This window comes from Pongo pygmaeus, chromosome 13 (genome assembly GCF_028885625.2).
Source record: "Pongo pygmaeus isolate AG05252 chromosome 13, NHGRI_mPonPyg2-v2.0_pri, whole genome shotgun sequence".
In the NCBI taxonomy this organism is placed as follows: Eukaryota; Metazoa; Chordata; class Mammalia; order Primates; family Hominidae; genus Pongo; species Pongo pygmaeus.
This window is the reverse complement of record NC_072386.2, coordinates 76,335,570-76,349,505: the sequence shown is the minus strand read 5'-3', so window position 1 is coordinate 76,349,505 and position 13,936 is coordinate 76,335,570. Positions and strand designations below refer to the sequence as shown.

The 13,936-nt window shown below is 44.5% G+C and overlaps 1 long non-coding RNA gene across 1 annotated transcript in view; it reads right to left on the bottom strand.

The window, feature by feature from the left end:
- Positions 1-6,350: 6,350 nt before the first annotated feature.
- LOC134737972 (uncharacterized) overlaps positions 6,351-13,936 on the bottom strand; it is a 65,117-nt gene continuing 57,531 nt past the window's right edge. The window contains exons 2-3 of the long non-coding RNA XR_010123451.1: positions 11,106-11,237; positions 6,351-6,729 (exon numbers count right to left, since the gene is read on the bottom strand). This is a non-coding gene — a long non-coding RNA (uncharacterized LOC134737972). The remainder of the gene's footprint in view (positions 6,730-11,105; positions 11,238-13,936) is intronic.

The following is a 13,936-nucleotide window of genomic DNA, read 5'->3' as shown; positions in this document are numbered from 1 at the left end:
TGTATGGGAAATTTTGTCTAATAAATTATTAATATCCAGTGATTGTGTTTAAGAGACTGGGTTAAAAAGAGAAGCCAGTACTATTTCCCAAGAAGAATAGCAATGTCATTGACAAAATAATAGATAGATTTAAATATAGAGAGGTATGTATGAAAGCATTGCTGTAATTCACAAATGTGATATGCATTAACTGAGTGACCATAACATGTCTTCTACCCAGTCTCCACTGAGCAGCAACTATTTGATAGGAGCTGTACATATGAACAAGCACCACGTCCAAAGGACTTACCATTTGGGGGTGACTTAGCAACATAGCGACCCTACAAGGCAGAATGTGGTAAGAGCCAAAGGGGCTGAACAATGAAACACAGGAGCGCGTTGAGGAAGGAGAGATTAGTTCCAGATAGGAGGATTAGGAGAGGCTTTAGGTTGGAGCTGGCATTAAACCAAGAACCAAGACTTGAAGCTAGGTAGAAATAAGAAGAAAGGGCATTCTGAGAGGAGGGAACAGTGTGAATGCAGGAAATGCAAGGTATGCCTGAGAAATGGTGAGAGGTACCGCCTGCCAGGAGCAAGGCTGTATAGATGGGTTAGATCCTCCAAGGGCTTGTTTGCCGGGAGAGTTGGACCTTTATCTTGTCAGCGGTGGACAGAACAGAGTTGTGCTTGACTAATATCCCTCCAGAAGCACATGTGTGGATCAGAGGTGGGAAGACACCAAAAGCCAGGGACCAGCAGAGGCCTTTGCAGCAAAAGGAAAAATAACAGCCTGAAGCTGGTTATGGGGATGCTTATGAGGGTGTGGATTCGTACTTATCAGGGCACTGTCATCAAGAGGACTGGCACTGTATTGAATGTGCGGGGTGAGGTAGAGGGAAGAGGTGTAGAGAACATTGAGAATCTGAACACTGGCAACTGCAACAGGCCAGAAATGTTATTCTGTAAACACTGAGATCGGAAAACAATTGGAAAGGTCAATGTATTCAATTTGGGACATCCTAAGTGCGAGGTTTTTGTTTAAGTATGGCATCTCAGTCAGTCACTTGTCAGATGCTACTGCTATATACATCACTCAGAGCAGCAATTAAGCCCAGGGGCCTACCTTGAAAATTAGGATGTTTGGGGTCAAGTCAGAAAAACTGAAATGCATACAGGTCTCTTACACCAAAGGAACTTAATGCCACAAACTAACACAAAGATGACATAAGAGCTGAGAAGCCAAACAGGAGATGCTGAGGCAACCTAAAGCTCAGAAGAGCACAAAGCTGATGCCTCCCCTAAGGCTAGAGAGACAATGAGTGGTGGAAGGCTCACCAGAGCCCAAAAGCTTAAGCCACCTAGCAGGACTCAGCAGGAGTTAGGGCTAGACCCACAGAGCAAGAGGAGAAGGAGGTATTGCAAAACCTCTGTGCACAACAAAAAACAGCTTCTCTCATTTTTCTCTCATGCACAAGGAGTGGGGCTTGTAGGCATGAAAAGTTTCTTGCAGAGGGACGAAAGGTGCCTTGAAGAAGAGATGGAAGGAGAGCAAGTACTAGAGGATGACCCAGAGAGCTGGCAGCAGCATCCCAGGGCCTGGGATGAGAGCCTGGGACAGAGGGGAGAGTGAGTGCCTGTAAGTTCTTAACCTCCCTACCCCAGAGGCCCATGGTAAGTCAGGGAAAGAAGAGGTGCTCACAGCTCCCCCTTCCTCTGTGTATCTCCTGAAATCAGTGCCCAGCGGCATCCACAGTGTCAAAGCTGGACAGGTGGCTTCTGACCCCACATCCACACACAGTCCCGTCCTCCCATGTACTCTCCACATTCCTGGGGCCACGGCACAGTAGAGTGACTTTGTCCTCATTTTGCTATTGTGCTTTTTGTCACTAACGGAATCTGCCCCATTTATGTCCCTGCTACCCCATTCAAGGAGAACACCCGTGAGCTACAGTGCATCAGTGGTTTTGAAACGTTTGTGTATGACCTTTCTCTGATGCTTCTCTTTTTGTGTTGTGGTTTGAAAAGTCCGGTGATTCTCAGGACTCTTATTAAAACTTTTTCAGAGATATCCATTGAAGTGGGTTGGGAAGTTCCTGGAAAAATGATGATATTAAAAGGTCATATCCAGAGGGGACCACAAAGATCATCCAATCCAGTGTTTCCCAGATGTTCCCATGACCATCACCTGGGGCTTTTAATAGAATCTTAGATTCCCAGGCCTTACCCCAGATCTACTGAATTGGATCCTCCAGATGATTCCTAAGATCATGCAAGTTGAGGGAACATTGATTTAATGCAACTTCTTCATCTCAACAAGGAGGCCCAGAGAGTGAAGTGATCCAATACCTTCATCTCAACAGTGAGGCCAAAAGAGGTGAGGGGCTTCCCCCAAGAATTCACGGATTCTGTCTGGGAGAAATGGGATGAGAATCCAGGTGCCCACAGTCTGAGCCCAATTTATCTTATGATAAAATATCCCAGGAGAAGAAAGTGCTATAGATGGATAAAATGCAAGGTTGATCGACCAAGACTTTTGGAGCTTTTTTTTTTTTTCCATCAGGCTTGATTTTCACTATATATTTATTCACTAAAAGAGAAAAAAATGGCAATTTTTCAAATCTGTTTCTGTGTATACCTCAGAAAGCAGGCTGACCCAGATATATATGTGTGTGTGTGTATATATATATACATACATACATACATATATATATGAACATACCCAGGCCCTACAACTATCAAGTCAGAAGAAACTATTGGGTGAATGAATGAAATGCCAGTATCCCAGGAACTGACTGGACTGCTGGTTTTCTGAACCAGAAAGTCATGGCCACATATATTTTCTGCTCAGAAGCAAGCCTTTCACTCTGGAGATTCTGAATCTACAATGGCAGGAGTGCTGCTGATTTGCTGTGCTTTCCAAACCAGCCCTGTGAAGGGAAGGATTTTTGTGTGGCTATTCTTCTTAAAAAACCTGTGAATGGTTCTTTTACCAGCATTTCCCGAGTATGGAAGTGTGGTCGAAGAGATTCTCAGAGTTAATTAACCACCCGCACCTCCCTCCTTCTTGTTTGCCCAGCTCATTCAAACACATAAATGCCACTACAAACAACCACTAAATCTACAGAGGCTTGTTCTGGCTGTCAAACACAGCCGTAAAAATAATATGCCCTCCAGCATGGGAGGGAAGGCAAGAAGGGAAGGCACTCACTAATTTTCAACAATCCCTCCTTTAGAGACATAATCTTCAAATAAATATTTAACTTGCTCTGTCTTTGGTCTTAGATTATTTACAAATCAGGCTTTCAGGGCATTTAAAATGATCCTTCCTTGAGCTATTTGCACACCTACAGTTGCCCGGAGGTAGGAATGAGCCTTCCCGAGGCCGGAGGCTGGCCTCCTGCATTACCATACATGGCCTGCATGCCAGTTAGGAGCAGGCAGGCTCCAGGGCGGCTGGCAGCCTGTGCACTCTGTCAGGTTCATCGCCCTCCACCATGGTGATTACAGGGGATGGGCAGACCTGCCCACCTGCAGAACCTTGCCATCCAGTGCTCTTAGAGAGAAGTAGGACGCAGAATTTCAATCCTGCAGTCAGAACACCGGGATTAAGAGAAGTAACTCCTGGGACTGAGGAGTTGGAAAAGAAATAGGGCAGGGAACTTGCTGTGAGAAAAAGTTGAGATGAGGGTTCATGGGCAACTAGAAATGTGTTTGAGTTTGGCAGTGGAGGTACAGATAAAAGATAATATGAATATATGGTAATACGAAGGGTCATACGAAGGCCTTCTGATCTTCTGATGACATCTTCCAAGAGTAACTGAAACTCTCAAGAGGTTAATAGGTTGTCCAAGGAAGGAAGGGATTTGAAGCCAAATAAGTGTGAACCCCTATGTGTGAACCCACATGTATTCCTCCTTTTGGAGACATGGGAGCAGAGGTTGGGAAACCTTTACTCTAAAAGGCCAAAAAGTACAGGTGGGCTATGTGGTCACTGAGGTAGCTACTCACCTCTGCCACTGTAGCAAGAATGCAGCCATGGAGAGTATGTCAACAAATGAGCATGGCTGTGTTCCAATAAAACTTTACTTGCAAAAGCAGATGGCAGGTCAGATTTGGCCTATGAGCCACACTTTGCTGTTCCCTTCACTAGAATGTTAAAAGCTCCGAGAAGTCCTGCATTAAAGAAATCTTTTTTTTAATTGTCTTGTTTGATTTACTTATTTTACAGAGAGTTTCACTATGTTACCTAGGCTAGACTCTAACTCCTGGGCTCAAGCAATCCTCCTGCCTCAGCCTTTCAGGTAGCCTGGACTACAGGCATGTGCCACCATACTCATCAAGAAATCTTTAACTTCATCTAATCCATTTTTTTCCTCAATAATTTGGCCATAAAACCCTTCTTTATCCCCACATATTTATCGATATCATGTACTAAGCTAGTGTTCCACAGAACAATTTGGGAAACGGTATCCTGGGGAATGGACTGGGAAAGAAGAAAAGCTATAGGCAAAAGGTGTAATGCCTTGGTAAGCTGAATATCTAATGCTAGAGCTAAAGCTTTGGTCAATTGAGAAAAAAAGTCATCCTCCACTTCTGTATGGGTAGAAAATAAGTAGCAGTAGGAAGAAAGTGATAATCAGAGACAAAAGCAAACTTCAGTGATAGAATCACAAACCTATAGCAGGGCTAAGGAGGCACATGGCACCAGCTAGGACACACAGGACAGGCACACAATCAACCAGGATAGAGGCTCACAGCCAACATGATTCTGACTGTCGCTCAAGCTCCTGATGGTTCTCAAGGCTGCCCAGAGTACAATGGAAAGCATATTAATCAGAAAGGCTATTGCTTCAACCAACAATTTCTAACACAACAGACCTTATAAAGTTCCAAGAGGGGTTCCTGGTCAGTGGGAAGCTCTCATCCACACAGCAATTCAGGGACCCAGGCACTTTCTTTTTGTGGCCCTGCCATTCCCTAGGGTCTCAGAGTCCTCTGCTGCAACCTCTAACATCTGACCAGCCGTCAAGGAAGAGAGAGAGGGCCTGGAGGATGGGGCTGACAGCCTTTATGGCCCAGACAGCTGTTAATACCTTCAGGGCCTGCACAAATTGCATTACAGCAGGGGACCCAAGGCAAGAGCTTTTGCTTCCCTGAGAACTTCAAGCATAAATATACAGGCTCTATAGGTTTGCACACTGCATCTAACTTGATCTTCATTTTAATTTCCATTTGACATGAATTCCTTTTATTCAGTTTATTCTCTTTTAGTGACTCAGTTAAGCTATTTTATATCTTTTTTTTGTCATGGGGAGAAATAATTAAATAAAAATGTAACATTAAGTTAAATTTCAAGGGAGAAAAAGAAAAGAAATGCCCATTGCTGTGGAGATCATTGGGAAGAAAGCAGAGTAGAGCTTCCTGAAAGCTTCGTGAGCCTTTTTCTTTTCTGGGACAGGGGTCGAGCGTGGGTAGCTGTCTCCAGGTTAGACTCCCAGTGTACCCACTCCACAGGACGTGCAGCATCAACGCCGCATCAGTCCAGAGACTGGCCCAGAGAGAGGAATCCAGAGCTCCGCCCCTTCTTTCAGTCATCTCGCCGCAGGCACTGACCTTGTTCACAAATAGCTGTGCCCTCTTTGCGTGAGTCTGGGGGGATTCTGAACCACAGCCAAGGCGAGGTGGAGGCCATCTTAAGGTGGGCCAGATCCCACCCCCCACGGGCAAGAGCGCCACCTTGTGGTTCCTGATCCCCAGCCGCTCCAGGTTTGACCCAAGCTGGAGCCGACAAACAGGCTGAAGAAGCTCAGCTGGCAAATGCTAAATTCTAACTAGGAAAAAATGGTGGGGAGGGAGGAGGAGAAATAAATTTAAGTTAAGAAAAGTTCTGGAATACTAACTGCTATCTTTCCGAGGAGTCTTAAAGACACATCGCAGGGCACAAACGTGTTTCTTTCGATATTTCTAACCTACTGCTAATATTTTTTCATCAGGGAAACATTTCGTCTTGTAAAAGCTGGATGTCATGAACTGTGGTTTTAGAAAACAAATTAAAGACAATTGGTAGGCCACACATACTTAAAACTGCACGCCCTTTCACCACAAATGAAGTCATATATTACTGCACCCCCCTCCTCCCCCACATAGGGTCCTTTCAGAATGTTAATCATAACATTGAATTTGCCTCCCCTAAGTTCCCCATTATTGCCGCATTTCACATAAAATGATGACTAGGAAATGATAAGAATAATTCATACATGTGCATATTTATATGCATGCACATACATATATGCACACATATTACATATGTATGTGATATAAATACATACTACAAATACGTTCCCAAATTACAAATATATTCTCATTTAATCCTCACAGCAACCCTGTGAGCCAGGCATGGCAGAAATTCCTCCCGTTTTGCAGATGAGGAGGCCAAAGTCAGTAGGGTGAATAGGTTGTATTGAGCCAGGGAGCCTCAGAGCAGGACCTGGACACAGATCAGCCGAATCTCCTCCCCTGCCTGCTGCCTCCGATAACAAGAGTGGAGAGTAACAGCCTGCTAGGTGCCAGCGGCATTCACTTCGTATATTATGCTTATCCACACTTAGGTCCACAGCCACACTTCCAGTGTAAGTTATTCTTATAGTCGCTGCTTTCAGGGAGCGGGAAGAAGGAAACCAGAACACAGAGATGGCTGAGCTGTAAGCTTCCCAGCAGCCAAGGGCAGGAGGCCGTTCCGTGGGTTCAAAGCTGTGTGAGACACACAAGAGCAGACATGGATCAAGTTGCCTTCCCTGTAGTTCTCTATCTGTCCCTAATATCCCCTCCTGACATCAGATCTAACCACCCACAACTGTGATGTCAGGGACCTGACACTTTAAGTACAAATCAAACACATGCACACAAACACATACACATTTCGAAAACTGTAAGAGAACTGAGGCAATGATCTGCTTACTTAGATAAAACATTTTTAACTTCCAGAATATATGGATCACTTCAGAGGATGCAGTGTTTTACCCCGAATACATTAAAATGCCAGACCCTCATTCCTTTCCTTCTGCACGTTTGACAGGAGAAGAGTCCTGGTGGGTGAATGAGGAACGTGCTGGGTGAATGCACTGCGCACTGTACACAGGCATTTCCAGCCATAGCAGGTGCCTGGTGACCTATTCTCACATCAGTTTATGCCAGGGCAACCTGATTCTCATGCCTCTGTCACATTCCACCAAGTGACTTAGTGTATCCTGGTAGAAAGCTCTCCACTCCTAAATCTCACAAAGTAAAAAAGATCAGTGTTCTCTACAGAAATCTAGAGGCATCTAGATGTGAACTCGAAGGCATCTGATAGATAAACCCAAGATCTATGACTTTCTCTAAAATTATGGCCACTCCTACCTTTCTTCTAGAAGCATTACTCTTTTCTTAAGAAATGGTATTAGACTGCCATAACAAAATACCACTGGCTGGGTGGCTTACACAAATAAAATTTATTTTCTCACAGTTCTAGAGGCTGGAAGTCCAAGATCAAGCTGCCAGCAGGGTTGGTATCAGGAGAGAGAGCTCTCTCCCTGGCTTGCAGATAACCATCTTCTCACTGTGATCTTATATGGCCTTTCCACTGTGCTCACAGAAGAAAGAGAAAAATCTCTCTCTGCCTCTGCTTATAAAGCCACTAATCCCATCAAGAGGTCCCTACCCTCGTGAGCTCATCTAACCCTAATTACCTCCCAAAGGGTTCACCTCCAGATACCATCACATTGGGGGTTGGGACTTCAACATATGAATTGGTGGGGTTGGGGGAGATATAAATATTAGGCTGTAACAGAAATTATCATGGTTACAATGTCGAAAAAAGACAACTATTTTTTAAAATGTTACATGACTCTTGCTCCACATGCATGATCAGAGCAAATTTATGTAAAGTGTATTCCTTGAAGGAAAGGAAAAAAGGAATGTACAAAAAAAAAAAAAAAACAGAGAAATTAGGACTGGAAATTAGGATTTCTCTCTGGGGCCTCCCAGAGAATTTTACAGACTACCATGCCTTATAGATTCCCATGCTAGATCTCCTCCAAGTATTTCTCAAGTGCAATAGCCAACATTGAGAGCCAACATCATCCTCCTTGTGGAACTGGCTACCCTTTGAATGGTCAATTACTGAGAAACAAGGTCATCACCCAGACAAAAAGACAATGAAATAAGGCTGGAAATACAGAATGTTGGTTTATATGTTGAGTCAGTGACTGCATGGAAGCCACAGGACAGGCTGTGATCTCCCTCCCATGTTCTTGATGTCCTTGTCACACCCTGTTATGAGCTAAACTGTGTTCTCCCAAAATTTGTACATTGAAGTCCTAACCTGAATCTCTCAGAATGTGACTGTATTTGGAGAAAGGGCCCTTAAAGATGTGATCAAGTTAAAATGGGGCTGTTAGAGTGGACCCTAATCCAATATGACTGATGTCCTTACCAGAGATGCTAGAACAGAGATGAAAGGCCATGTGAGGACAGTGTAGAGGTAGTGCAAGCCAGGGAGAGATGCCTCAGGAGAAACCACACCTGCTGACACCTTGATCTTGGACTTCCAGCCTCCAGAATAACCACACCTGCACACACCCTGCTCTTGGACTTCCAGCCTCTCACTGCCTCCAGTGAGAGGCAGTGCAAGCCAGGGAGAGAGGCCTCGGAAGAAACCACACCTGTTGACACCTTGATCTTGGACTTCCAGCCTCCAGAACAATGAGAAAATAAATTTCTGTTATGTAAGCCTCACAGCCCATGGTATGTTGTTAGGTCAGCCCTGGCAGATTAATACACACCTTATTAAGCCCTAGAGCAGGAGAAGGGAATCATTTGACCTTGAAATGAGAAAGTTTGGGGTTTAAGTCAGGCTTTGCCACTAAGTCAAAAAAGTTAGGATTACCAGGAGTCACTTTGTCATTGTGAGGCTCTTTCTAGCATTCTGCATGAGTCTACTGCCTTTTTATTATGGAACAGATACAGCCCCAGCCCTGTACAGCATGGCCTGCCATGGCCACAAGGCCTTCATGCAGCAGCATCACAAGCTATAAACACGTTGCCTGGGACTTGAGATATGATGGGGGAAAGAAAATCTGCATTCTCAAGTGGCAGGAATTAATGAGCTGAGAAGCAGTGATGTGGGTTTTGTCACTTTTCCTAATTGGGTCTACTTGAGGGCAGGGATGCTTTTTTGCCTGGAAACCTTTGTGATTCTGAATGCTCAGGTATTCATTCCACCCCACACCCCTTCTTCTCACACACACCTGTCTCCCCGGGGTTGCTCTGGCTTGGAATTCCGCCAAACTCCCACCCAACTCCCAATTAAATATATCATGCAAGGTCTGGCGTGATGGAGAAAGCCCTCACTTGCTAAGGGGCTTAAATCACTTGACATGTGCATGCCAATTTTCTCCTCCATATCACGTTTACTGATTATCCTTTTCCTTGTCCATTTTTAAGAAAATGACTGTGACTCATTATTTTTAAAGAAGCCTTGATGGGGTTTGGCTAAGATACAAAACAATATTTCCACCAAAGGCAAAGAACATGGATTCTTCCAAGGGATAAAAGGAGGAGCCACCTAAAGCCACCTAAATCAAGGTGAACTAATATTACTCCATATGCCAAGTATCCCTCCATGTGTCCCCACTCCTGGCCAGGCAACTGCCAGTGTGCACATGAATTCAAAGCACCCTCATTGTCAGAGAAGCTATGGCTTTCCTCTTGTCTTGTCTTTTCTTGCTTGCAAATTAACATTGCAACCTAAGTAAGTGTGTCTTATGTGTAGAAAGAGAAAAAAAAACAGTGACCCCATAAAGTGACAGTGTTGAGTCAGATCTTTCTAAACCCCACCTTTTTCAACCAAAAGATCCTTGAATAATAGATTGGAAATGACCAGAGGGCGGCAGGGGGGGACGGGGTGGGGGGCGGGGAATAAAAGCTTTTGAATAATGAGAAAATTTCCAAGCAACCCTTAGTTTATAAGTGACACCTGTTTCAGTCCAAAACCAGGTCATCGAGTTTAAATTTCCAGAGCAGTAATAAAGGGATTTTATTTTTAACATCACACACAAGCAGAGAGCATTCTTATTTGGAGGAGTGGCTCAGAAAACTTCCCAGAACAGCGTAAGTCCATACAATAATAAGTAGAAATATAAATATCTAGACTAAAAGACAGTAAAACAATACTGGGTCTTAAAAGAGAAAATCTGCCGGGAGCAGCGGCTCACACCTGTAATCCCAGCACTTTGGGGGGCTGAGGTGGGTGGCTCACTTGAGGCCAGGAGTTCGAGCCCATTCTGGCCAACATGGTGAAACTCTGTCTCTATTAAAAATACAAAAATTAGCCAGGTGTGGTGGCATGTGCCTGTAATCCCAGCTACTTGGGAGGTTGAGATGGGAGAATCGCTTGAACCCAGGAGGCAGAGGTTGCAGTGAGCAGAGATGGTGGCACTGTACTTCAGCCTGGGCAACAGAGTGAGATCCTGTCTCAAAAAAAAAAAAAAAAAAGAGGCAGAAAATCTACTCTGTATTTAAAAAAAAACTAAATGTTGTGCAATTTGAGGCAGAGACTGGCAACTCCAGTAGTGTTAAGAGCTCTGGGGCCGGCCAGATGTGGGCCAAATGGTGAGGCGCATGTGGGCCAAATGGTGAAGCAGCAGAATACAGGGCCAGGATGCAGTGGACAGGGTTATGACCAGGTCCAAGTCAGACAGGATTCTGGCCACTCCTGGAGAAGGTGCCTCTGTCCCTGAGAACATCACCCAGGAGTCACACACACGTGCAGGATGTGCCATTCCTTCCCAAGTTTGAGCCACAGTTCACTTCAGTGGGTTTGGGGGAGTTTCCTGGGATCTCCGATGAGAGCCACACTGAGTGGGAGCACTGTGAGTCCCGTGTAAAGGGGGCAAGCAGCCTTCATCTGTGTCCTCTATAAACACGTGAGTAAAGACAGACTTAAGAAAGAAGACACAAAGACCCTCCAAAGATCTGTGACCTCCAAAGACCTCCTTTTGGATTGAATTTTCCAAAGAGAGAGTAATGAGCAGATAATCCTCTATCCAGCTTGGAGCCCACTTACAATTACAATAAATCACAATCACCTTCACTACCCAGGGAATGGTCCTCGGCTCCTTGATGTATGACAATCTAATCCACGATGTTCTATAACTGAATCTAGGTGGCCTCTTCCCCAGTTAACGATTCACTCCACAAAGAGCATCTTCCACAGAGACCTGGAACAACAACAAAAAAATTAATTTCAATGAGGTGACACTAAAGCATCTGAGAGGATCAATAAAAATATTACCTAGAGACAAACCAATTTGAGAAACAAGGGTTACATCAAGCAAAGCACATAGCGCCTGTCAACAGTATTCTTTTCCTTTATTATTTTTAAATAGCTCTGAGTTACCCCAGGAGGACTTGTGAGCGCCCTCCCCAGAGGTATTGAACCCCGTTTAGTTGTGCATTTACTTGTGTTTACTGGATTTCATGCAAATTAGGGGTGAGAAGAGACTAAATGTTTTCTTTTGATCCTTCCTATGTTTACCTCTAGGTATAATATTTTGGACACTTTTCTGAGTTTACTTCAATTTTCACCCACTCCTTTCCCCACAGATTTTGTCTCCTTGCCTTTTTTTTTTTTTTTTTTTTTTGAGATAGGGTCTCACTCTGTCTCCCAGGCTGGAGTATAGGGGTGCCATACACCTCACAGCCTCGACCTTCTGGGCTTAAGGGATTCTCCCACCTCAGCCTCCTGAGTAGCTGGAACCACAGGCATGCACCACCACACCTGGCTATATTTTTCAATTTTCTGTAGAGATGGGGTCTCCCTATGTTGCCCAGGTTGGTCTCCAACTCCTGGGCTCAAGCAATCCTCCTGCCTCAGCTTCCCAAAGTGCTGGGATTCCAGGCATAAGCAAGGGCACCAGGCTTTTTTCTTGATTTTTATAACTACTTTCCTATAAATAAGAAACAGCTCCACGGCAGTTCATTTGCCTAGTCAATTCTTCCTCTCAGGCTTCTTTGATATTTGGGTTGGCAAAGAATAAAAATATAAAGCTCCCAAACCTGTAAGGGCTTCTAAAAGTCTAAAATTCCCTGAAGGGACAGAGGCACAATAGTTTCCCACTTGATAATGTGACCTTCGTCGCCTTCTACAGCCCTGGAATAAAGGAATGAGGCAGCAGGTCTATGTCGTGGCACCAGAAGGATGGATGGATAAGCTCTGCTGCATTTCCCAGTTACAGGCAGCTGATGGGGAGCAGAGCTGGTCAGCTGGTCGTGTTCAGTAGCTCTTTGTGTTTCATGAAAATGCATAGAACCCTTAAACACTACTCTAAAAATAGGCCTATCCCTTGACTTCATCATGGTATAGACCATAAATGAATCTTAGTCTGCCAACTCAGATAACAGGAAACAGCACATGTCCACTTCTTTTAAATCCATTTAAATTAGCCCAAAGAGAGAATTCAGTCTTAGCCATTATCGAGCACCCTTCCCTCCTTAGGGGCACAATTGTTCATAAAACTCATGCAACGTCTAGACAATGGAAAGGGGAGTTCTTCTAGCCATTCATTGCTACATAACAAAATATCCCAAAAGCGCAGTGGCATAAAACAGAAAAGACTCATATTATTATTATTATTATCATAATTATTATTTTGGGAGACAGGGTCTCATTGTTTCACCCAGGCTGGGGATCAGTGGTGCAATCATAGCTCGCTGCAACTTCAAATAAAAGACTCATATAGGCCTGGCACAGTGGCTCACGCCTATAATCCCAGCGCTTTGGGAGGCTGAGGCAGGTGGATCACCTGAGGTCAGGAGTTTGAGATCAGCCTGGCCAACATAGTGAAACCTCATCTCTACTAAAAATACAAAAATTAGCCAGGCCTGGTGGCGGGCGCCTGTAATTCTAGCTACTCAGGAGGCTGAGGCACGAGAATCTCTTGAACCTAGGAGGCGGAGGTTGCAGTGAGCCAAGATCGCACTACTGCACTCCAGCCTGGACAACAGAGTGAGACTTTGTATCAAAAAAAAAAAAAAGAGAGAGACTCATGTAAGTCCATTTGTATGGAATTTCTAGAAATGAAGGAACTGCAGAGTCAGAAAGCAGATCTGAAGTTGTCTGGGATTGGGATTAGGAGAGGAAACTAATGACAAAAAGCACAGTGAAATTTTTGGGTGATGGACATGTCTTAAAATACCTTGATAAAGCTCATTTGAAAAAAATTAGTGGCATAAGACAACAACCATTTCAGTACAATCATGAATGCTGTGGTTAGGAATTCAGCTGGGGCACCCTGTGCATGCTTGTCTCTGTTCCACAGTGTTTGGGGACTCAGATGGGAGAAGAAGAGCGAGAGGCTGGAATCATCTGGAAGCTGTTCAGGATGGCTGCAAAGCTGAGCCTGGCCAATGCTGTTGACTGGAGTGTTTACACACGGCCTGTCCACGGAGCTTGGGTTTCTTACAGCATAACAGCCAGCTGGGTCCTGGAATGGAGCACCCCTGGAAGGAGTGCCCAGAGAACTTACTTGCCAAAGACCAAAACTGATATAGTTAGGCTCTGTGTCCCCACCCAAATCTCATCTTGAATTGTAATCCCCATATTCCCCATAATCCCCACGTGTCAAGGGAAAGACCAGGTGGAGGTAATTGAATCATGGAAGCATTTTCCCCCATACTGTTCTCTTGATAGTGAGTGAGTTCTCATGAGATCTGATGGATTTATAAGGGGCTCTTCCCCCTTCACCGGGCACTTCTTCCTGCTGCCTTGTGAAGAAGGTGCCTTGCTTCCTCTTTGCATAATAGTAAGTTTCCTGAGGCCTCCCTAGCCATGCAGAATTGTAAGTCAATTAAATCTATTTTCTTTATAAATTACCGAGTCTCGGGCAGTTCTTTATAGCAGTATGAAAATGGACTAATA